The sequence below is a fragment of the Stenella coeruleoalba genome (genome assembly GCF_951394435.1).
Source record: "Stenella coeruleoalba genome assembly, chromosome: 13".
NCBI classification, from domain to species: Eukaryota; Metazoa; Chordata; class Mammalia; order Artiodactyla; family Delphinidae; genus Stenella; species Stenella coeruleoalba.
The window spans coordinates 39,391,524-39,416,359 of record NC_137159.1 but is presented as its reverse complement, the minus strand read 5'-3'; the positions used below and the strand labels follow the sequence as shown (position 1 = coordinate 39,416,359).

At 39.4% G+C, this 24,836-nt stretch overlaps 1 protein-coding gene across 2 annotated transcripts in view; it reads left to right on the top strand.

Moving 5' to 3' along the window:
- The window catches only part of PAPOLG (poly(A) polymerase gamma), a gene marked incomplete at its 3' end in the record, with an annotated part of 71,679 nt that overhangs the window by 11,301 nt on the left and 35,542 nt on the right, over window positions 1–24,836 (top strand). The gene's annotated exons all lie outside the window — the stretch shown is intronic.

The window sequence follows — 24,836 nt, the reverse complement described above, 5'->3', positions numbered from 1 at the left end:
TGACTTCCTGCACAGCACTAATCAGAGGCTGCAACTTTTTTATTTACTTGTTACTGATGGTCTGTTTACCCACACTAGAATGTAAGCCCCATGAAGGCAGGGGATCTAGTTTGTCTTATGCTCCATCCCTAGATCTTATGTGCCTGGCACGGAAATCTACTAGCCTATGACATCTTCTTGATTTAGAAAAATAACGATAGTTATTCAAATAATAAGTGCACAGATGACTATCTGGATTTCATGCAGAATTGACATAAAATGGAATTTAGGGTATTCTGAAAGCCACGAGTGCTAAACTTTCAGTTTGAGATTTTAGAGTTCATTTTTGTTAATTCTGAAGGATGGCCACTAGAGGGAGACATAGCCAAATACTACACTCAAGTTCTAAGGTTTTTTTTTTTTTTTGCGGTACGCGGTCCTCTCACTGCTGTGGCCTCTCCCCTTGCGGAGCACAGGCTCCGGCTCATGGGCCCAGCCGCTCCGCGGCATGTGGGATCTTCCCGGACCGGGGCACGAACCCGCGTCGCCTGCATCGGCAGGCGGACTCTTAACCACTGCGCCACCAGGGAAGCCCTAAGGGTTTTTTTTTTTTCCCATAGAATTTTGGAAGTCCTGCAGCCCAACCCTCCTTTCAGCTTCCCTGAAAGAGAAACAAACCAAAAAAGTTATAATGAGGAATTCACTACCCCGTGGGACAGACTACACTACAGCTAAGCACCAACTCATTTAGAAAGTCCTCTTTCTGAGAAAAACAAATATCGTACATTAATGCATATATGTGGAATCTGAAAAAATTGGTATAGATGATCTTATTTACAAAGCAGAAATAGAGACACAGACGTAGAGAACAAACGTATGGATACCAAGGGGGAAAGCAGGGGGTGGGATGAACTGGGAGATTGGGATTGACATATATACACTATTGGTATTATGTATAAAATAGATAACTAATGAGAACGTACAGGGAACTCTACTCGATGCTCTGTGATGACCTAAATGAGAAGGAAATCCAAAAAAGTGGGGATATATGTATACATATAGCTGATTCACTTTGCTGTACAGTATAAACTAACACAATATGGTAAAGCAACTATACTCCAATAAAAAAATTTTTTAAAAGACAGGCTTCCCTGGTGGCACAGTGGTTAAGAATCTGCCTGCCAATGCAGGAGACACGGGTTCGAGCCCTGGTCTGGGAAGATCCCACATGCCGTGGAGCAACTAAGCCCATGCGTCACAACTACTGAGCCTGCACTCTAGAGCCCGTGAGCCACAACTACTGAGCCCACGTGCCACAACTACTGAAGCCCGTGCACCTAGAGCCCATGTTCCGCAACAAGAGAAGCCACCACAATGAGAAGCCTGAGCACCGCGAAGAAGAGTAGCCCCCGCTCGCCACAACTAGAGAAAAGCCCACGCAGCAGCAGCAGAAACCCAACACAGCCAAAAATAAATAAATAAATTTATTTTTAAAAAAATTTAAAAAAAGAAAGTCCTCTTTCTTACTGATCTGTCCGTAACTACCCCTCCTTGCCCACCTCCTTGTCTAGATCATTAAGAAACTGACGCTATCTTGGGCCCTATCCTTGGACTCATTGTCTAAGATAATCTTTGGAACCTGTACCTGGCCAATCCCACCATGCCTCACACATTTCTCATCCTCGGTCATGGCTCAAGATGGAAAGTTCTTGTGTTTTCTCTCCTTTGACCCCTGGCCCACTGCTTTCTCCACCAAGCTTTATACTATACCCTGTCCCACAGGAAACGCACGCCCCAACATTGTCAACTCCCCCTTATCCCAGGAAGTACCTCCATCCCCTTGCCATGAAAGCTGGCTCTCCCAGAGGACTGGTTACCCTGCACCTGCCTCTAGCGAAGGTCTGGTTTTCTGAAGTCCCCAGGACCACAGGCAGGGCTGGCATTCACTCAGCTGTCAGTGCCACTCACAAAGCATCACTTCTGCTTTGAGATTTGTGACATGCTGTTGTTCCACTGTCACCTGTTCATCTACTGGTCAAGGCTGTATGGAAGACTTTGGGGTCTCATTTCCATCCAGCACCACGTATTTTGCGTGGCTTCAGCAACCATGTAAATAACCAGTCCATCATAGTAGCCTCTTTATACCACCCACACCTGGGACCTTCCCCTGGACCTCAAATTTACACTAGTAATTGTCTCCCCAGCTCACTCAGTACCCCATCTCACCATATGCATCCTTCATTCTCATTAAGATGTCCACTGCATTTTCTCCCTATAGCTCAGGCTTGTCACTTCCTATCCAGCCTACACGCTCACTATTATTTTCCACCTTACTATACTTATCCACTTATATTTCTTCCCCAACTTTTCCCCCAGCCAAAATCACAATGGAATAAATCCATCTGTTCTCCTTTTCTGTTCCTACACTAATCACTGCTAGTGAAGATATCATTAGCAAATATTTATTGACAACAACTGTATGAGGCAGTACCATTATTATCTGCATATTACAAAAGTGAGAAATAAAGCCCAGAAGAAATAAGTAAATTGCCCTAGATCACACAGCTAGTAAGCCAGACAGTCTGCCTTAATCAGATGTCTTTAAAGTATGTAAAGTAAAAATTGATAGAACTACAGGGAGAAATTGACAAATTAATCATCAAAGTGGGAAATTTCAATTTACCTCCCCAAATTATTGATAAGTTAGGCATTCCAAAACTTAGTAAAGAAATACGTGCTGAGAACACTTAGCAAGTTGGATTTAGTGGGCATGCATGAAACCCTGATCCCAACAGTTAGACAGTATATATGGTATATTTACCAAAATCGCCAATGTACTAGGCCAGTGATTCTCAACATTTTTGGTCTCAGGACCTCTTTATACTATTAAAAATTACTGAAGACTCCAAAAAACTTTAGTTCATGGAAGTTATATTTACTACATTAGAAATTAAAACTGAAAGATGATTTATGTGTTTATTAACTTAATAAATACAAATATTTATTTAAATTAACAATAATAATAACATTGTATGTTAACATAAATAACATTTTTATGAAAAATTGCTTTGTTCATTAGTGAGAAAAATGGCATTGTTTCATTTTGGCAAATTTCTTTAATGCCTGGCTTAATAGAAAACACCTGGGGCTTCCCTGGTGGCGCAGTGGTTGAGAGTCCGCCTGCCGATGCAGGGGACACGGGTTCGTGCCCCGGTCCGGGAGGATCCCACATGCCACGGAGCGACTGGGCCCGTGAGCCATGGCCGCTGAGCCTGCGCGTCCAGAGCCTGTGCTCCACAATGGGAGAGGCCACAGCAGTGAGAGGCCCGCGTACCGCAAAAAAAAAAAAAAAAAGAAAAGAAAATAGCTGGATTTTCCCAGGAGCATCTGTTGTGATAGGTTGTTTTGGTTGAAGTCTATGAAGTCCAGCCTCACTCATGGGAATGAGAAAAGCAGCCCCTGAGATCCAGCAGGAGTTGGTGTTGCTGGGAGCTGGCCTGGCAGTCACAGCTGGCCTTGGTGGTCAAGGTCACAGAACATCCCCTCAGACAGAGCCACTCTGTGACCATGATGAACCAAAACGTAAACAAGACCATGAACTTGTCTAAGCCACGCAAGTAGCCAAACATCTCCCTATTCTGGCTGGGTAACCACTTCTTCTTTACCAACTACAGCATTGCTCCAGTCGACCCTTCTGTGTTAGTTTCCTGTGGCTACTGAAAGAAATACCACAAACCTGGTGACTTGAAACAACAGAACTTTATTCTCTCCCAGTTCTGGAGTCAGAGTGAGAAGGCAAGGTGTCGGCAGGGCCACACTTCATCTAAAGGCTCTAGGGGAGAATCCTTCCTCATCTCTTCCAGCTTCTGGAGGGCTCCAGGAGTTCCTTGGCCTGTGGTCACATCACTCCAGTGTCTGCTTCTGCTCTCCCATGACCTTTTCTTTGTGTCTGCCTCAAATGTTCCTCTGCCTTTCTCTGTAAGCGTACTTACATGGAGTACACTAACTCATGGAGTTAGCACCCGCCCGGGTAAATCCAGGATGATCTCATCTGTAGATCTTCAACTTAATCACAATTGTCTGCAAAGACTTTTTTTTTTTTTCCAGATAACTAACATTCACATGTTATGGGGTAAGGATGTGAACATATCTTTTGAGGGGGTCACCATTCAATCCATTATACCTTCCTACAGATAAGATTTATTAAGGACCCTAATCATAGAATTACCACCACATCCTGACAGTATACAATACAGAACAAAGCTCTGCTTTCCTAAACCCTCCCCCCATATCACCTAACCAAACCCAAATCCTATGTTTTTTCTAAAACTATCTTACCAAGACTGTAGACAATCCCTGCTGGTGTATATTCTCCTTCCCTGCAATGAAGAATAAACCCACCTTGTTCAATTACTGCTCTGTTCTTGGCGGTGTTTGGCTGGAAGGCATTGACACATGGACATGTAGCTAGAAAAGGGAGGAGTATTTTAACAGCCTTTTCAAATCGTTGTGAATGTTCTTCTCTGATACTACACCCGAATTCAACAAATGATAATTTCTTAAAGGTTACTTGACTGTGGAATCTGAAACCCTATCAGTGAACTTTACACACCCTGCTACATGAAAATCCATCAGTCTATTTTGTACTTTGAGTCAATCTTTCATTCATGCATAATTGTGGACATCATTCATTGATCATTTAGAAAAAAAAAAAAGGTTCACTGAGGTATAGGTATCTTCCAAAGGTTGACACATTTCATTATACAATGTGTATTGTTAAAAATCACACTTGATATCACCACCAATCTCATTAGAAAAGTCCTTATGTATGAGGAAGCTGTCAACTTTACAGTGGTGGATACCACTGTAAATTCAAATTCCTAAATTTGAATTTTCCCTTGAAGCTCAAATGTTATCACCGACAATAATCATTTTTCCTCAAAGTGGCAGACTTCCTACGACCATTTTCAAGAAAATACCTGCCATATACCCAAGTCTGAAGAACCAAAGTTTGTCAGTTGTTCTCTCCAGTTTTATAAAAAAAAAAAAAAAAGCTGATTCTGCTTTCAACGTATTCACACAAGTGCTTTTCCATGGGAAAACCATCGTATTTTGGAATACAGCAAAAATGCTTTATGTGTACTTTCCATTTTGTCAAACAGAATAATAAAAAAAAGATGTGTTCTCAAGGTTCAAGACTTACTAAAAGTATAATTTTTTAATGCTTCGTCAAGGGTATTCTTAAGTGAAACCAGCTTTATGGTGGTGAAGAATAAAATGACATGCTTCGTCAAGGACATTCTTTTTTCTTTTCTTTTTTTTTTTTTTTTGCGGTACGCGGGCCTCTCACTGTTGTGGCCTCTCCCGTTGCGGAGCACAGGCTCCGGACGCGCAGGCTCAGCGGCCATGGCTCACGGGACCAGCCGCTCCGCGCCATGTGGGATCTTGTCGAACCGGGGCACGAACCTGTGTCCCCTGCATCGGCAGGCGGACTCTCAACCACTGCGCCACCAGGGAAGCCCAAGGACATTCTTAAGTGAAACCAGCTTTATGGTGGTGAAGAATAAAATGACTGCTAGTACAGTTTGATGCCACCGCCTGGGTTCATGCTAGGGCACCAGCAGTTGTACTCACCATGTGCAAATAGCAGCACAGTGAAAAAAAACAAATAATGTCCCAGTATTGTTATGAAAATAGTTTTGACTTCGTAGTTCTCCTAAAACGGTCTTGGGAATCCCCAGGGATCTGCAGACTATACTTGAGAACTGCTGATAGTATAAAGCAGTCTCAACAAATAGAAAGAATAGGTATCAATCATACAGAACAAACTCTGCCCACAATGCAATTAAATAAGACTCAATTACCAAAAAAAAAAGTCCCCTTACATTTGGAAATTTCAGAACATTTTTTTAAACAATCGATGGGTCAAAGGAGAAGTCATAACAGAATTTTTTTAAAAACATGCTTAGAACTGAATGATGACAAAAATACAACATGACAAAACTTGTGAGATGCAGCAAAAGTGATACTTAAGGAAAATTTGTAGTCTTAAATGCTTATGTTAGAAAAGAAGAAAGACTAAAAATTAATCACCTAAATACTTAAGTTGAAAGTAGCAACAGAATGGGCCCAAGAAACTTAGAAAGAAGATGCTGATAAGGTTAAGAGAAAAATTAAAGAAATAGAAGGAAGAAAGAAATGATAGGAAGGATCAATAAACCCAAAAGTTGATTCTTTGAAAAGATACAAACTTCCAAAAAGGGAACACTCATGCTCTGTTGGTGGGATTGTAAATTGGTGCAGCCACTGTGGAAAACAGTGTGGCGATTCCTATCACAATTAAAAAATAGAACTACCATATGATCCAGCAATTTCACTTCTGGGTATTTACCTAAACAAAATCACTGATTAGAAAAGATATATGCACCCCAGTGTTCATTGCAGTGTTATTTACAATAGCCAAGATATGGAAGCAACCTAGTGTCCATCAATAGATGAATGGATTAAGAAGATGTATGTACACACACACACACACACACACACACACACACACACACACAATGGAATATTACTCGGCCATAAAAAAGTGAAATCTTGCCTCTTGCCATTTGGAACAATATGAATGGATCTAGAGGTTATTATGCTAAGCGAAATAAGTCAAAGAAAGACAAATACTGTATGATATCCCTTATATGTGAAATCTAAATAACAAAAACACAAACAAAACAAATGAAAACACACTCAGGTACAGAGAACAAATAGGTGGTTGCCAGCAGGGAGGAGGTTGGGGTGGGTGAGGAAATAGGTGATGGGGATTAAGAGGTACAAACCTCCAGTTATAGAATAAATAAACCACAAGGATGTAATATACAGCATTGGGAATGTGGTCAGTAATATTGTAATAACTTTGTATGGAGACAGATGGTTATGAGACTTACCGTGGTCCTCATTTCATAATGTATGCAAAGGACAAATCACTATGTAGTACACCTGAAACTAACATAAATTGTTCATCAACTAAATTTCAATTTTAATAAAAGGGAAGAAATACAGTTTAAGAAAAATATATATTTTTTCAAATTTATTTATTTATTTTTGGCTACTTTGGTTCTTCGTTGCTGTACGCGGCTTTCTCCAGTTGCAGAGAGCGGGGTCCACTCTTTGTTGCGGTACGTGGGCTTCTCATTGCGGTGGCCTCTCTTGTTGTGGAGCACAGGCTCTAGGCACGCGGGCTCAGTAGCTGTGGCTCACGGGATCTAGAGCACAGGCTCAGCAGTTGTGGCGCACAGGCCTAGTTGCCCCACGGCCTGTGGGATCTTCCCGGACCAGGGCTCAAACCCGTGTGCCCTGCACGGGCAGGCGGATTCCTAACCACTGCGCCACCAGGGAAGCCCAAGAAAAATATATTTTAAAGATATTAACCAATAAAACAAATAGCAGAATGGAGAGAACAGAGCAAAGAGTCAGTGAAACGACAAAATATTTCAATTCTTTCTGATTTTAATTCTTTTGGATAAATATATTTTTTGGAAATCAGGATCTTGAAGAGCTGTTTGCACCCCCATGTTCATTGCAGCATTATTCACAATAGCCAAGATATGGAAATAACCTAAATGTCCATTGACAGATGAATGAGTAGAGAAAATATGGTACATCCATACAAAGGAATATAATTCAACCTTAAAAAAGGAAGGAAATCTTGACATATGTGACAACATGGATGAACTTGGAGGACATTGCTTTAAGTGAAATGAGCTAGTCACAGAAGTACAAATACTGCATGATTCTGCTTCTGTGAGGTATCTAAAATAGTCAAACTCAGAGAAGCAGATAGTAGAATAGTGGTTGCCAGAGGCTAGGGTGGAGTGGGGCAGAGGGCGGGGAATGGGGGGGAGTTGTTGTTCAATGGGCATAAAGTTTCAGTTATGCAAGACGAGTCCTAAGTTCTAGAGATCTGCTGTATAACACAGTGCCTACAGTTAACAATACTGTATTGTGCACTTTAAAAACGTGTTGAAAGGGTAGATCTCATATTGTGTTCTTACCACAAAAAAGACAGGGAGCACAAGGAAACTTTTGGAGGTGATGGCTATGTTTATTACCTTGATCGTGATGATGGTTTCATGGGTGTATGCGTAGGTCCAAACTTACCAAATTACATACATTAAAGTTGTGCAGTTTTTTATATATCAATTACTCCTCAATAAAGCTGTTAATTAAAAAAACATAAAAGAATGAAACAAGTGATATCACTACAGACCCTGAAGACATCAAAAGGATAATGAGGGAATACTAAAAACAAACAAAACAAAAAACTCTGAACACCTAAATGTGACAACTTAGATGAAGAACTAATTCCTTGAGGAACACAAACTACCATAACTTAGCCAATATCAACTAGTTCATTTGAATAGCCCTATAACTATTAGGGAGATTGAATTCAAAATTTTATAACTCCCAAAAAAGAAATCTCCAGGCCTAGATGGCTTCACTGGAGAATTCTACCAAACAATTACATAAGAGTTAACACCAACTCTACAGAATCTCTTCCAGAAAATGGAAGAGGACATTTCCTAATTCATTTTATGGACCTAATATTACCCTGATACCAAAACCAGGCAAAGATAGTGCAAAAAAGAAACTACAGACCAATGTCTCTCATGACCTTAGATGCAAAAATCCTCAACAAAATATTAACAAATCCAACCCAACAATATATAAAAAAGAATTAAATACCATGACCAAGTGGAATTTATTCCAGGTATTCAAGACTAGTTCAACATTTTAAAAACAATCAATGTAAACCACCTGTCAACAAGCTAAAGAATAAAAAATTACATGATCAGATTAATTGATGCAGAAAAAATCCATTTGACAAAATTCAGTACCCATTTATGATAAAAATAGGAATAGAGGGGAAATGCCTCAACTTTGTAAGAGCATCTGCAAAAAACCCAGAGCTAACATTATTGTTCATGGTAAAGGAATGAGTGCTTTCCCCCTAAGATCAGGAACAAGGCACCTTCCCACCTCTCATATTCAGCGTAGTGCTAGATGTTTGCAAATAAAGGTTTGTCTTATGTTGATGTATCTTGGAAGTGATTAAACACTTATTGTTGAGATCAAACACTCATAAGTTGTCCAATACAGAGGAGCTGCAGGTGGTGGGTTAAAGTGGCCAAGGAAAGCCCACCTCTCCCCACCGTTTGTCTGTTCCAAAGGAACATGTCTGGAATGCAAAGTGTACATGTAACACCTGGAAACCCACAGGTCCCAAGAGGCCCAGGCAGGTGTCCAAACAAGTGAAGAGAGGCTACTATGACTTCCCACCCCAGGAGGTTATTGCAGCCAGGATTGTGGCCACACAAATATCTGGCCCCTCTCAAAGTAAACTTTATTATTTTCTAGGTTTACTATTTCCTTAATGATATGATTCGTAATGTATTTGAAAGGTGAAATATTCTAGACACCTCAAATCATTTTTTTTTAAGAAGATGTTGGGGGTAGGAGTTTATTAATTAATTTATTTATTTTTGGCTGTGTTGGGTCTTTGTTTCTGTGCGAGAGCTTTCTCTAGTTGCGGCGAGCGGGGGCCACTCTTCATCGCGGTATGCAAGCTTCTCACTATCACGGCCTCTCTTGTTGCGGAGCACAGGCTCCAGACGCACAGGCTCAGTAGTTGTGGCTCACGGGCCTAGTTGTTCCGCGGCATGTGGGATCCTCCCAGACCAGGGCTCGAACCCGTGTCCCCTGCCTTAGCAGGCAGATTCTCAACCACTGCGCCACCAGGGAAGCCCCTCAAATCACTTTTTAAACCAAGTTAGATTCAAATAAGATTCAAAAATTAATATATAATCCCCTTGGTTCTTACCAGCTAGGCAGTCCTGCCCAGAATGCACAGCTGAAGAGATGTAGCAGGTCACCTGGTCCTTCCTTAAAATTTCTGTGCCTCAGTTTCCTCACCTGTACAGTCGTGACAATAATAATTCTTATCTGGTAGGGATGTGGAAGGGATTAAAGGAGGTAATTCAGGTGAAGCATTTAGAACAGTGCTTGCCTCTGGTAGGCCTCCTGAGGAGAAGTGCTCCTAGCCTTCTGCCCACAGTTACTGGGGAGTCGGTCTTTTGCAAGGGCACCAGGGAAACTGCTTTCTATGAATCTCATTCTGTATCCAGACGTGAGTAGTCAACACTGTAGTTGCTCATCACCATTAGCTGACGGCTGATGAAAGGAGATAGCATTAAGAAGCGAAGCCCGAGGTCACTCACTGGCTGCCTGCAACTGCATCCATTGATGTCTTATTTGGTCTGATTTTCTTCACCTGCCTGGCCCCCTAAGGCATTTGAGTTTGTGATGTCTGATGTTTTGCTAATCTACATTATAGAATTCCCCACCACTTAGGCCAAACAGCCATGGTTGAACGGCTGAGACAGAGCAGTCCTCTCAGAGGCAAGGGAATAAAGGAAAGATTTTAGCATTTGCCATCACTTTAGATAAGTCACTTATTTAAAGTTTCTCATGTAAAACCTTAACACTAAGTGGAGGAGGGGCTGAGGGTGGATTTAAAGGATTTTCAAGGGTACTTTGTGTTATCTGCTGTGCAGATGTCTTCTGTTTGCCCTACTGGTCCTCTCTCCACCTTCCCCACCATGCTCTGTGCCCAGGACTGCATCACCAGGTTGTATTGCCCTCTGGCTTCCAGTTGAGTTCAGGCAAATGTTGGGGGTAGGGGTGGGGGACACCAGCAGAGATGGAGGGGCAGGAGAGCAAGGTTGGGGTGTCTCTGCTCCTCTCAGGTGACCATGTCCATACAGCTGAACACTACCATGTCCATACAGCTCTGTCTCTGGGTTCCTGCGACTCCCCTACTCCCTCCCATGGCCCCTGCAGGTCTAGTAGTGGAAACAAAGCTTGCTATTAAACACGCTTGGTACCTACACAGAGCCGACACCTTGGTAAGTAGTCCCTGTGAAATAATAAGGAATATATGTTGGTCTCTGCCCCTGGTTCCTGGTTCCTGACACAGAGCTCCTAAAATCCTTGTAAATAAGGGTGCTAGGAAAATCGTTTGCTCTGTCAGTCAGTCTTTGATCCCTATTCCTGACCCAGAGCTCCTAAGACATTTGTATTGATAATTTTCTGGGTGATAGGAATGTCTTTTGTTCTAATGAGACAAGTCTGGGTGGGCTCCTGGATGGAGCCCTGGTCTGGAAAGGTCCCGCATGCCGAGGAGCAGCTAAGCCCGTGCACCACAACTACTGAGCCTGCACTCTAAAGCCTGTGTGCCACAACTACGAGCCTGCGTGCCACAACTACTGAGCCCATGCACCTACAGCCAGCGCTCCGCAACAAGAGAAGCCACCAAAATGAGAAGCCCATGCACCACAACTAGGAGTAACCCCTGATTGCTGCAACTAGAGAAATCCCTCACGCAGCAACGAAGACCCAACGCAGCAAAAAATAAATTAATTCATTCATTAAAAAAGAAGAAAAGAATGACTCTCAAGTTTCTATCTTAGGTGAATAGGGATTACCAGCTGATTAGGGATAAGAAGGATAATAAACTATTGACACACAACTTGGATGCATCTCCAGGGATTTTTGTGGGGTGTTACAGCACCATGTCAGCAATTTATGCTCAAGTGGTTCAAAGAAAAACTATTCTTTGCAGTATTCTTGAAAGCCTGAAATTATTTCAAAGAGAAAAAGAGTAACTGGCAGAGCTTAAAGTCTAATTGTACACGAGAGAGGCAGGAGTCAAGAATGACTCCCAAGTTTCTAGCTTAGGTGATAAGGGTTACCAGGTGAGACCAAGAATATAAGGTACAGTAATAAGAATATAAGGTAGAGATTCCCTTTTAATATTGCATTTTAATTTATCAAGGTTATTTTGACAAATTCTTGTACTTTCAGCTAAATTCTAAAAGTTGCCTGTGGTCAGATGATTTGGTACCAGAAATCCTGAGTCTCATTCCTGGCTCTAAATTAACACAGAACACTTAATTTCTTCAATGCTTGCTTTTTCATTTACAAAGTGAGACTAATAACTCTAGTCTGCAAAGTACTTTCCTCAGGAGAGAGTCATAATTTGAGTGCAATTAACTGCTTGTAATTTTTCAAACATAAAATTCTACTTGAAGTTCACCTAATAGTATTCAAAACACAATGTCCCAAACTGTTTCCTAAAAGTGATTATTTTTTAAACCATCAATTCAATTTGAGGTAATTTTATGCCATGGAGATTAAATTAGAACTAATTCATATAAAAATAATATCCTTTAACACTAGCCATAACAGTTGGACATTGTATTAATAGGAAGATTGTGCAACACGAGGAAGGTGGGGGAAGAGATAAAAACAGCAAAAAGTCAATTTCTACATAGAACTCCATGTTTCCATAATTATTGGTATCCACTCCTCCTATAAGTTTTCTCAGAAAGCAGCAGACAGAATTATATATAGTCCCAGCCATGAAACTAATGAACTCAATACAAAGAATACTGGTAGACATCATGAGAGATTCTACCGTGGGGTATTAGTGTCAGACTTTAATGCTGAAGGCCAGATTTGGAGCCATACCTTAATCTCAATGGGACTGACGGAGCTATAGAGTGTTCAGGTAGACACTGGGTCCCAACAAGAAGCTTTTGTTTGCATATTGTCAAGCCCCCTCCTTCACCTCATCAGAGTGTCTTTCAGCTTGTTCTTGAGAAGACCAGGAAAGCTGAGGGAGAAAAAATAGTGCACATATTCATCATCTCTCCTCACAGAGAAACAATGATTTTTATAGCACAGTAATTTTTAAAATGTTCTTCCTCCTTCCTATTTTAATGTGAGTTTTTAGTTTGAATACACTCATAAAATGATAATAGTCATAAATTCATGAAATATGCCTACAGTAGCAGAAATAGAAGAAACAAGTGCTTAGAACACGCCAGAATAAGATTCTACAGTCCCTGTAGGGATTTGAGGGGCCATAGGTCACAGAATCATTAATTTCAAAAAAAAATTATTATTGAAGTATAAGGTACATACAGAAAAGTGCACAAATCCTAAATGTACAAATCGATAAATAATAAAAAGTGACCACATCTATGTAACCAACAATCTGGTCAAGAAATGGTAATCTATGAAAAAACTAAATAGTCAGAATAGTGGTTAATGTTGGGAGCTGTCATCTGGGAGGGGGACACACCGCTGGAACTTGAAAATGTTCTATATCTCAATCTGGGCGATGGTTATCATAACTGTTTACATATGTAAAAATTATCCTGCACATTTTCTCTCCTTAAGTTATAATTCAATAAAAAAATTTAAGGATTGGTTTTGAACTGCATGTAAATGGAACTGTACCACATGTGTTCTTTTGTATCTTGCTCAACAGTATGTTTGGGAAATTCATCCATGTAGTTGAATATGTTGCAGTTCATTCATTCTTATTGCCAGCAGTGTTAAATTGTATGAGTATGCCATAGTTTATTTATCCTTTCTACTTTTGACTGTATCCAATTTGAGGCTAATATGAATAATATTTCTGTACATGTCTTTTGGTATATGTATGTGCACATTTCTGCAGGGCATATATTTAGAAGTGAGATTGCTGGATCTTAGGGTATGTGTATATTCAGCTGGATATACTGGCAGTTTTACAACATGGTCATTCCAATTTACCTCTCTACCATCAATGTATAAGGATTCCCACTAGCTCCACATCCTAACCAATAATTGCTATGTGTCAGTCTTTGTAATCTTAGTCATTCTGGCAGGAGTGTACAGTACACTGTATTGTTGTTTTCATTTTAATTTCATTGATTTTGAATACTTTTTCATATATTAGTAGTCATTTTGTGAAATCTGTTCCAATCTTTTGCCCATTTTTTAAATAGCTTGTCTGTGTTTGTCTTATTGATTTGAAAGAGTTCTTTATATATTCTGGATATATATCGTACAGCTTGCCTTTTCACTTTCTTAACGGTGTCTTTTGATGAACAGATGTTATTAATGTTGGTTTGGTCCAATTTATCAATCTTTTCCTTCATGGTTAATGCAACTTTGTGTCCTGTTTAAGAAATTCTTTTCATCATGATTATGAAGATTATTTCCTCTATTGCTTTTAGAAGCTTCATACATTCAAATCTGCAATTTCCTGGAGTTTAATTTTCTATATGATGTGATGTAGAGGTCAGGTTTCATTTTTTTTTTCCGTTTGGATATCCAATTGTACCAGTACTATTTATTGAAAAGATCATCTTTCCCCGCTGCTCTGAAGTGTCACTTTTGCCATAAATCAAATGTTTCTGTGTGTGTCTATTGCTGGTCACACTATTCTGTCCAGTTGGTCTACAGACCTTAGTATCTGTCCTTGCACAATACTAAGCTGTCTTAATAACTGTAGACTTGTAATAAGTTTTACTCAGTAGCAAGTCCTTCTACTTTATTCTTCTTTTTAAAAATTGTCTTAACTATTTTTGGCTCTTTGCATTTCCATATAAATTTCAAATTTGGCTTGTCAAAACCCACCAAAACAAGCAAACAGAAAGCTTGCTAAGATTTTTATTGAGGCTGCATGAATATTTAGATCAATTTAAGGAGAATTATATTCTAGTCCATGAATGTGTTGTTTTCCTCCATTTATACGTTTGAGAGTAAATTGTAGCCATGATTTCATTTTACCTCTAAATATTTCAATCTGTATTTTGTAAAAGCAATGATATTCTCTTACATAACCACAATACACATATCAAAATCAGGAAATGAACATTGATATAATACTATTCTCTAATCTGCATGCATTATTTAAATTTCATTAATGCCTTCAATAACATCCCCTGTAGCAAAAGAGAAAATAAGTGATGTGGTGTGTTTGGTTTTTGGTTTTTGGTTATTCTGGTCCAACGTCCAATCCAGAATCACATATTACATTTATTTGTTATGTCTCTTTAGTCTTACTTAATCTGGAACATTTCCTGAGTCTTTCTTTGTTTGGAAATGTTTAAGAATACAGGCCAGTTATTTTTTGTACAACATCCCTGATTTGGTTTTGTCTGATATTCCCTCATGGTTGGCTGCAGGTTATGCATTTGGGGAAGAAAAAACAATGAAAGTAACTTTGTCTCTCTCTTTGTGCACCATATCAAGAGGTACATAATGTCCATTTTTCCCTTTGCTGGTCATGTTAATTTTGCCCACTTGGTTGAAGTAGTATCTGCCAGTCTTCTCAACTGTAAGTTTACCTATTTTCCCTACTTCACGTGTTTTGAGTTTTTTGATGCTATTTTAATGCTATTTTTAAATTATCATTTTCTGATTGTTGATGGTATATAGAAATTCAATTGATTATAGTAGATTAAACTTGTATCCATCAACCTCTCTAGACTCTCACTTCTCTATAATTTGCAATGTTTTAACTTTTTAAATTGTTTTCATTCTAATAATTTATTGGTAGATTATGAATTTTCTACATATACAAGTTTGTCAGTTATATATAATTGACAGTTTTTTCCTCCTGTTACAAAGCCTTATACCTTTTATTTTGTTTCTTGCCTTTTGTACTGTCTAGGACAATATTAAATAGAAATGGTGATAGTGTATATCCTTATCTTGTTCCCAATTTCAGGGGGAAAGGTTTTGATATTTTACTCTTTAATACAATATTTGCAATAGATATTTGGAGAATCACTTAACATATTAGGGAAGATTCTATCAATTGGCACTAGACCTTTTTTTTCAGTCATGAATATATGTAGAATTTTACCAAATGCCCTTTTTTCTCTATTAAGTTAACAATACTTTGCCTTTATTCTGTAAACATAGTTAATTACACTGATTAACGTTTTAATGTTAAACCAACCTTGCACTGCTGGAATAAACTCAACCTAGTTATATGCAATTGTTAAGGTATTTGCTAGGTTCTTATTTTAAGATTAAATTGCAGTTACCCCCAAATGGCTAAAAAAAAAAAAAAATCCCAAATATTATTTGGTTTAATTTATGCCCAGGTTATGGTCAATTTTGGTAAATGTTTTAGGCTCCCTTTCCCATGTGCTACGGTCATGTAACAAATCACCAGAACTTAACAGCTTAGAACAGTAATAACCATTTTTATCTCTCATAGTGTCTGTGTCAAGAATTTCAGAGCAATTCAGCAGACTCAGTTCTGCTCAAGGTCTCTTATGAGGTTTAAGTCTGATTGGTTGGGATTGGAGTTACCTCAAAAGCTTCTTCACTCAAATCCCTGGTGCCTAGGCTGGGGAGACTCCAACAACTGGATTTTGGAACACTTGGGGCTCCTCAACCATCCCTTCTAACTCTGTGTGGTTAGAGCACATCTCCAGCACAGCAGCTTTGGTGTGGTAGGACTTCATATATAGCAGCTCAGGGTTCCCAAGGCACATGTCCCAAGAGGCAGGCAGAGGGAAGCTGCTTTGCCTTTTATGCTCTAGCCTTAGAAGTCACACAGCATCATTCCACCAAACTACTGGTTACAAAAGCCCACTCAGTTTCAAGGGTTGGGAACATAGGCCCCATCTCTCAGTGGAGGAGTGGCAAGTCACATTGTAAGGAGAACATGTGATATATATTGGTGAGGCCAGCTTTAGAAAATGTAACCTGCCAGAGCCACATCCCACAAGCCCCACAGCTTGTGGGATCTTATCTCTACCCCCAATAGCATAGTGCCCATCTTCTCTTCATTGTCCTTCACTCACAGCCGCATGGTGAAGTCTCACAAGCTCGCTCTTAAGGCCCATCTCTCAAATATCCTCCCTAGAGTTTTGGAGGGTGAGGAAGGGCCCTAGTGGGCTTACAAAATGGGTGTCACGCATCACCCAGGCTAGAGGTCCTGAGAAATGCCATTATGCCCTTGGGACAACTGGACAGACCCCTGAATGCCTCTTCATTTCAATGTCCCAAGATGAAATTCTTTCCTCAATGCCTCAAACATCTCCTCAGTAAGGGCCTCCTCCCGACCAGGATTGTGTTAGGAGCTGGTAGGGTGGAGAGATGTGTCTGTAGACGTGTCAGACGTGATCCAGAGGACCTAGGGGACATTAAAGGATGTTAGGCCAAGAAGTATCACGAGCAGGTTTGCACTTTAGAAAAATCATCGCTATGTGAATAAGTAAGGCAAGAGCAACATTTTAAACCTTCAGAAAATAGCAGAAAAAATACAAGAGAAAAGTGAATGGGTGTCAGATTCGGTGCCAAAGACTTGAGAAAAAGTCAAAATGCAGAAAAAAGGAAGAGATTAAAGTGAGAATAAATAATCTATATGGAAAATAGAGGAGTTGAAATATGCAGCTCGTTTTCTTCTTGAATAGAACATATAGAATAAACTTTTCAAAGATAATAGAAGAAAACATCACCTAATGTGAAGGAAAACGTAAATGCACAGATCATAAGGATTCAATAGAATTTCTGATTCAAGCTGATTGATGGATTTCACTCAAGAAGGATGCCACCAACAGTCAAGAATATCGGGAACTTTTTGGAAAATATAAAGCAGGTGAAACAAGACTGATGGAAAAGCTGAAGACAAACAAATATGAGTGTTCTGAGCAGACCAAGATGCCAAGATCAGTGGCAGTAAGAAGTAGGAGTAAGATTAGCCTACAAAGTTTTGAGTTGGCAAAGTTTTTAACTAAGGGACTGTGGAAGAGTTGAACCCACGTGCCCTTCGGAATACCTAGCCCCATATTTTTCCCTCAGGTCAAAATCTTCTAAACAAATCTCCAAATAGAAGAGACTGCAGGGCTTCCCTGGTGGCGCAGTGGTTGAGAGTCTGCCTGCCAGTGCAGGGGACGCGGGCTCGTGTCCCGGTCCAGGAAGATCCCACATGCCGCGGAGTGGCTGGGCCCGTGAGCCATGGCCGCTGAGCCTGTGCGTCCAGAGCCTGTGCTCCGCAGCGGGAGAGGCCACAACAGTGAGAGGCCCGCGTACCGCAAAAAAAAAAAGAGAATACAAAAGAAACCCAATATATTTTAAGATTTAGAAATAGATAATTTCTGGATATCTCACCCATTTATTCATATATTCAGTAAAAATATATAGACACCTAATATATACCAGACACCATTTTAAGCACTAGGCATGTAATATACCAAGAGAATATGTTATAAACATATATCCAAACAAAATATCATTAAATTATTTAAAGCAAGTACATTAGAAATACATTGTATTAGACTTTAAAGCACCTTTTTCATAAATGGTCATATTAAGTAAAAAAAATATAAGATCAGAAATAATTTTAATAACAAAATCAATAGGTTTGATTTTTTCCTTAGTTTCTTTTGTATATATTTTTAAATATTTCTAATTTTTGTTACAGACAATTCATAAATGCATTATTTTTCAGTTTCAAATAAAAGAATATAGGAAAAAAAAAGAAGAAAAATCATCGCTATGTTAAAGCAAAGTTATCCTTGTTCCTTACTGCCAAGAACAATACTCAGTGGCACTGTGTGTACAAAATCTCCATTACAATGTATTAGACCCGAGGGAGATTTCTTTGATATGAAGCTTCTTTGAGAGAGAATCATCCAGACCTTGCTTGTTTATATACACGCCAGGAAGCACACATTGAAGAAAACCTGCAATGGAATGGAGTTTGTTTTCCTCAGTTCAAAAGACAGAATTCAGAGCTATAGTAGCAACGACCTCCTCTTCAATTTTTTTTGTTGTTGTTGTTTTTCTGCGCTGCGTGTCTTGCGGGATCTCAGTTCCCCAAGCGGGGACTGAACCCAGGCCACAGCAGTGCAAGCCTGGAATCCTAACCAGTAGGCCACCAGGGAACTCCCCAACCTCCTCTTCTAAAGAATTTACTCCAAATTCAGTTCAGAGTTAATTTTCACCATCCCATCAGATAAAGGCTCATTTGATCCCTTAGCTATGAAAAAAATGAGTATAGTAACATACTTTGTAAAATACTTGGGTTTGTTAAAAATGCCAGGGATGCATTCAGCAATGGAATCCTATGAAAAGTCATTACAAAAGGTGCTATTTTCATAATCGCCTTTTGTGGAATCCAAAGCGGCAGCAACAATTCCTGGTAGGACTGTCTTTTCCTGTACCATAACCGAGATTGGACAAGGAAACCGTATACCTGATTGATTCAGGAAATCAAAGTAATAAAACTGCCAGCAACAATGCGACCAAGCTATTAGAAGAAGCCTGGTTGAAAATTTAAGCACCCTTTTACTCATTAATCTCCAACTGCTAAAGACAAACAAAAAGTAAAATTAACATGATTGTAAACTAAACACTTGTGTCCTGCAGCTACCGTGCTGGCCTGCTGAGAGGGAATGAGCTGATCAAAGCCAGCGAGTCCACGGAGAACTGCCGGATTAGTGCTGCTTCCGGGAGCGCACAGCCGGGATCCATTACCCAGCCTGTTTCGGGAACAGGTGAATACCGTAATTAATCTTGGCTTCAGTTTGGAGGGGAACAGGGAACCTACCTGCCCTGTCCACTAAGTTTATATGTTAATCCCCCGAGCTCTGGGGAAAAGTTTTTAAATTGGTGTAAAGGCTTTTTCTGCCCTTCCGAATGTGTAGAGAAGAAAGAGCTGGGAAGGGTTGCTGAGATCCCTAACTTCAGGCAGTTAAGACGCCTCCCAGGAAAGCTGTTGATTGCTGCCTTGCTTGGTGTGACTCATCAAAGCGCCCAGAGCAACGGCTCTTCCAATGAAGCTAGCAGGATTTTAATGCAAGAAAATACTTGAAGATGCAGGGGCCCACAAACACAAACCAGGAAATTCAGATACTTGGAATTGGAGTTGCTCTCAGGGGCAAACTCATCTAATCAATGGGCTCTTGAATTGCTTAAATCATGTCCAGGACTTTACATATTATTCTAGATAAAGAAAAATGAATAGGCACCTGCCTTGTCCCTCCTTTGCACCAAATTCATATTTTTAGGCAATTAATTGTACAAACAAAATATCTGCATCAGCAATAGAAATTTCACAGTAGAAACACTGAGGGCTTGCACTAAAATTCAGTGCTGAATGAACTGGGTAGCAAAATAAAACAGAAAGCAATCCTTTTTCTTTGAGGAGACAACAAATTATGGATGTAAGCAAAAGATGCTAGACGGCGTCCTCTGACACCCCTAACATGGAGTGGTAGAGACCACCCTGTCACAGAGAACTGAAGAAAAGCAGGTTGAGAGGCCTGTTAGGAATTGTAACACTTGGGTGCCCCTCCCTCGTTGACATCCTTGGTGACAGGCTGAGGCCCCAGTGAGGCACAAACTAGTCATCCAAGCATAAAACCTTAAAGAGTAAGGTCCTTTTCCCAGAGACACTACACACATTGATAAAAACGTGGTTTCACTATGACTACCTCCCCCATTCCACTCTGTCCTCCCCCACAATTCAATTCGATAACAAAATATTACTACGTATCTGAAATGTCATTGTTGCCCACTTCTTTTCCTTTTTATTTCATCTGGATCTAATGTCCTACTATTAAAATTTTGCTTGGGGACCTGTCTTAGTTCAGGCTGTTATAACAAGATACCATAGGTTTGGTGTCTTAAACCGCAGAAATTTTTTTCTCACTGTCCTGGGGGCTGGGAAGTTCAGGATCGGGGTACCAGCAGATTTGGTGTCTGGTGAGGGCACTCTTACTAGCTTGCAGATGTCAATCTTCTCATTGTATCCTCATAAAGCAGAAAGCAAAGAGAGAAAGCAAGCTTCTTCCTGTTTCTTTTTCTAAGGGTACTAATCCCATCATGAGGACTCCACCCTAGTTCTAACCTTTGAATTGGAGAGTGAGGGGCACAAACAATCAGAACCTATATCAATTTCTGACAGTATCCAACTCCTATTTGTTCAAAGTCAACTGAGCAATATTGGACATGAATCCGTGGAGAACAAATTCAACCATATATTTTATTTTTGTTGTTCAAAGTAGGGAGTTTTGTTGTTCAAAGTAGGGAGGTTGCCACCAACATGGTTGCCACCTATCATGCAACAGGGCTTGAGGTGAATTCCACATGGTCATTCAGCTTGAGTTAAGGAACACTCTTTAATGGGGAAACTTACAAGCCAAGGGTCAGGAAGAGAAGATGGCATGGTCTCAGGTCTTCCCATTATCCTAGAGAGAGGGATGCTATGGCTAGGTGCTGTGTGTATTCCAGGAGAGGGACATGTCCCTTGAGATGATACTTTCTTAGAGTAAAATTGTGAAAGGGCAGCCTTGTCAGAATGTGGAAACAGAGACTAGAGCCAGCGTGACTGAGTTTAGGTGCCAGCTGCCCAATACCTGGGGATCTCAGGGGCCCTTAAGAAGTTGCAGCCCGGGACTTCCCTGGTGGCGCAGTGGTTAAGAATCCGACTGCCAATGCAGGAGACATGGGTTTGAGCCCTGGTCCGGGAAGAGCCCACAAGCCATGGGGCCACTAAGCCCATGTGCCACAACTACTGAACCTGTGCTCTAGAGCCCAAGAGCCACAACTACTGAGCCCGCATGCCACAACTACTGAAGCCCACATGCCACAACTACTGAAGCCCACATGCCTAGAGGACATGCTCCACAACAAGAGAAGCCACCACAATGAGAAGCCCACGCACCACAACGAAGAGTAGCCCCCGCTTGCCGCAACTAGAGAAAGCCCACATGCAGCAGTGAAGACCCAACACAGCCAAATAAATAAAATAGTTAAGGTTTAAAAAAAAAAAGAGAAGTTGTAGCCCCTTCTGTTAGGGGTAGAAATCTATCCTAGGAAGCTAAGTTTGGGCATAGCCCATCCTGCTGGCAGAAGGGGAGACCCTAGTCCTTTCTGGCATGATATGTGGGCAACCTCAGTACTAGCTCCCAAGGTCATTTTGGGATGATCATACTCTTCTATTCATTTTTCAAAGAGTGTTAGTAATAACCTGCTAATGGCCAGTGTAAACAGTACCGTGCTACAACAATCTGCTAGGTAAAGGAAGTACTTAGATTTAATGGAAGATTGTTCAAAGACGGAAAACTTTTATTGAGTACTTGTATTACATTCAGACACATCAGAATATTAAGTTACAGGGAGAAGGCAAAATGGAGATAGCCTATCAATTGGGGCAAAAAGATGAAGATACGATGAGATGAAGAAAGATATAAGAAAGAATAATACTTGAAATAAATTAATTTGACAAATATTTATTGAACACCTGTGCTAAGTTCTGAGGATGAGCAGGTGAGCAAGACAGATATGGCCCCTACTTGTCCTACAGACAAGTAAACAGCCCAGTATATCTTAAAAAGCTAAAATATTAATTTTTAAAGAGTTTTTCCTGAATTACTTGTACTAACATTTTAAAACTCTCTCAAGGTGAAACCCTATTTACCTGAATGAACCGAAAAAAAAAAAAAAAGCTGATTGATAAACAGAAGCGATAATAAATTTTAAAGTAGAAATAAATTTTACCTAATCTTTTAAAAAGATTCAGAAAAGTTTTTGAATGTTTATTTTATTCCAGACATATTTTAGGAAAAGACTGTCATACAAAGGCCTATTTAGGGAGAATTTTTAATGTTCAAAAATAAGAATTTTACAAGTGTCCAAGACCCTTCAGGTAACAATAAAGCAACAGTTACCAAGCTTTCAAGGAAATGTTATTATCAAATAGAAGGGCATTTTCAAATATGCCAGAACTAAGAACACATACCCCCTTTATGAATAAGCTATTTCAAGACACATTCTAGAGCAAGAGATGATCAAAAGAAAAAATTCAAGCATAGGGAAGTTGCAGCTGGAAGAGACTGGCAATAGTACTGAAAACATTTCATTTGTAGGGATGAGACTTGATAATTGGTGTAAATACACTTATAACCCCCCCAAAAAAGACAAAAAAATATGAATAGGCAAGCCTCACGAAAGAAATACAATACAAATGGCTGGTAAAATATGAAAGATGATCACTTTCACCACTGATCAGAAATATGCAAGTTAAAATCACAAAGGAATACCACTTTCCAACCTATTATATTAATTTAAAAGAATTCTTTTTGAATACTAACAGAGGAATCAGCTTGACAGAGGAACCTATTGGCCAAATTTGGGACAATTTTAGCATCAAAAGAACAATGACTGTAATTGATTGAAAAACACTGACTATACAAGAAACCATGAGTCCATAAGATACTCAAAGAAAAAAAAAGTAAGAATAATAAAACAATCAGGCAAGCAAAGAAAATAAATAAAAACTTCTTTGCAGGTGACCATTACACCAAGTTCTTACTCTGAAAGGGACAGGAATATTTTTCATTTGCAATAGTAATTGTATCACAGGGTGACCTAATAGTCCTAGTTGATGAGGAAAAGCACTTCTTTCAAGAAAAATGCCAGCTATGAATGTAGACAAAATTTGAAAATCACAATTTGCAACCCCTAAGGACATAATTAAGTCAAGAATTATCAGTGAATGCTAAAACTACTAGGTAAAAGTTTGATAGAGAGCTGGATATTCACCTGGTGCCAAAAGTATCACCTCACAGATCACTAGCTAGTTCCAAGATGATTGTCACCACATAAACCCAGTGGTCAATCTTAATATCGCCAACAATGGAATAACCAGAGCTTCATTATGTGACTCCTAGTTACACCATTATGTGATGCAGTGTTTAACCTGAATCTAACTAAGACATCAGTGTCAACTTCCAATAATAAAAAATATGGGGGTTATTGTTAAATGACAATCAGAAAAATCCAGAAATTAGGACATTCTAGGGGAACAACTATCCTGGTCTTTCCAAGTCAGTGTCATAGGAAAAATAAAAAGCTGGAGGGTTTAAGAGGGAGATAAGGAGGGATAGGAAAAGGAGTGTCTGTTCTAGATTAAAGTACACTTCAGAGACCCAACAACCAAATGCAATCATAGTTCTTGATTGGATTCTAATATGAACAAACTTACTGCAAAGACATTTTGGGGACAAGTGGGGGAAACTTGGGTGTGTTGATATTATTGTGGTTCTGTAGGGAAGTGTTCTTATTTAGATATGCATATCAGAACATTTAGGAGTGAGGTGGGGGTGGGGGAATTGGACAGTCAAAAGGTACAAACTTCCAGTTACAGGACAACTAAGTACTAGGGATGTAATGTACAACATGATAAATACAATTAACATTGCTGTATGTTATATATGAAAGATAAGAAAGTAAATCCTGAGTTCTCATCAAAAGAAAAAAATTTTTGCTATTTCTTTAAATTTGTATCTATATGAGATGATAGATGGTCACTAAACCTACTGTGATAATCACTTCATGATGTATGTGTTGGGTTGGCCAAAAAGATCAAGTTTTTCCATAAGACGTTACAGAAGACGAAATTTTTGGCCAACCCAATAAATCAAATCATTATGCTCTACACCTTAAACTTACAGAGTGCTATTTGTCAATTATATCTCAACAAAACTGGAGGAAAAAAAATATTAGGAGTGAAATATTTAGGAGTCACAATGTCTATATTTAAAAAAACTTCAATTTAAAAAAAGTGAAACATATGACAAAATGTTAAAGTAATTATTAAATCTAAGTGATAGGTATATGGCTTTATTCTACTACTCTCTCTACTTTTCTGCACATTTATAATTTTCATAATAAGGATAGAAAGCATTTTTAATATCTAGCATTTGTGAAGGTTTAAGGAAATAGACCATGTCATACACATTGTTGGTTAGAGTGTAAATTGGTATAACCTTCTTAGGGGATAATTTGGAATATATAAATTTTATTTTATTTATTTATTTATTATTGAAATATAGTTGATTTACAATGTTGTGTTAGTTTCATGTGTACAGCAAAGTGATTCAGTTATACATATATGTATAAATTAGATTCTTTTTTTAGATTATTTTCTAAATATAAATTTAGAA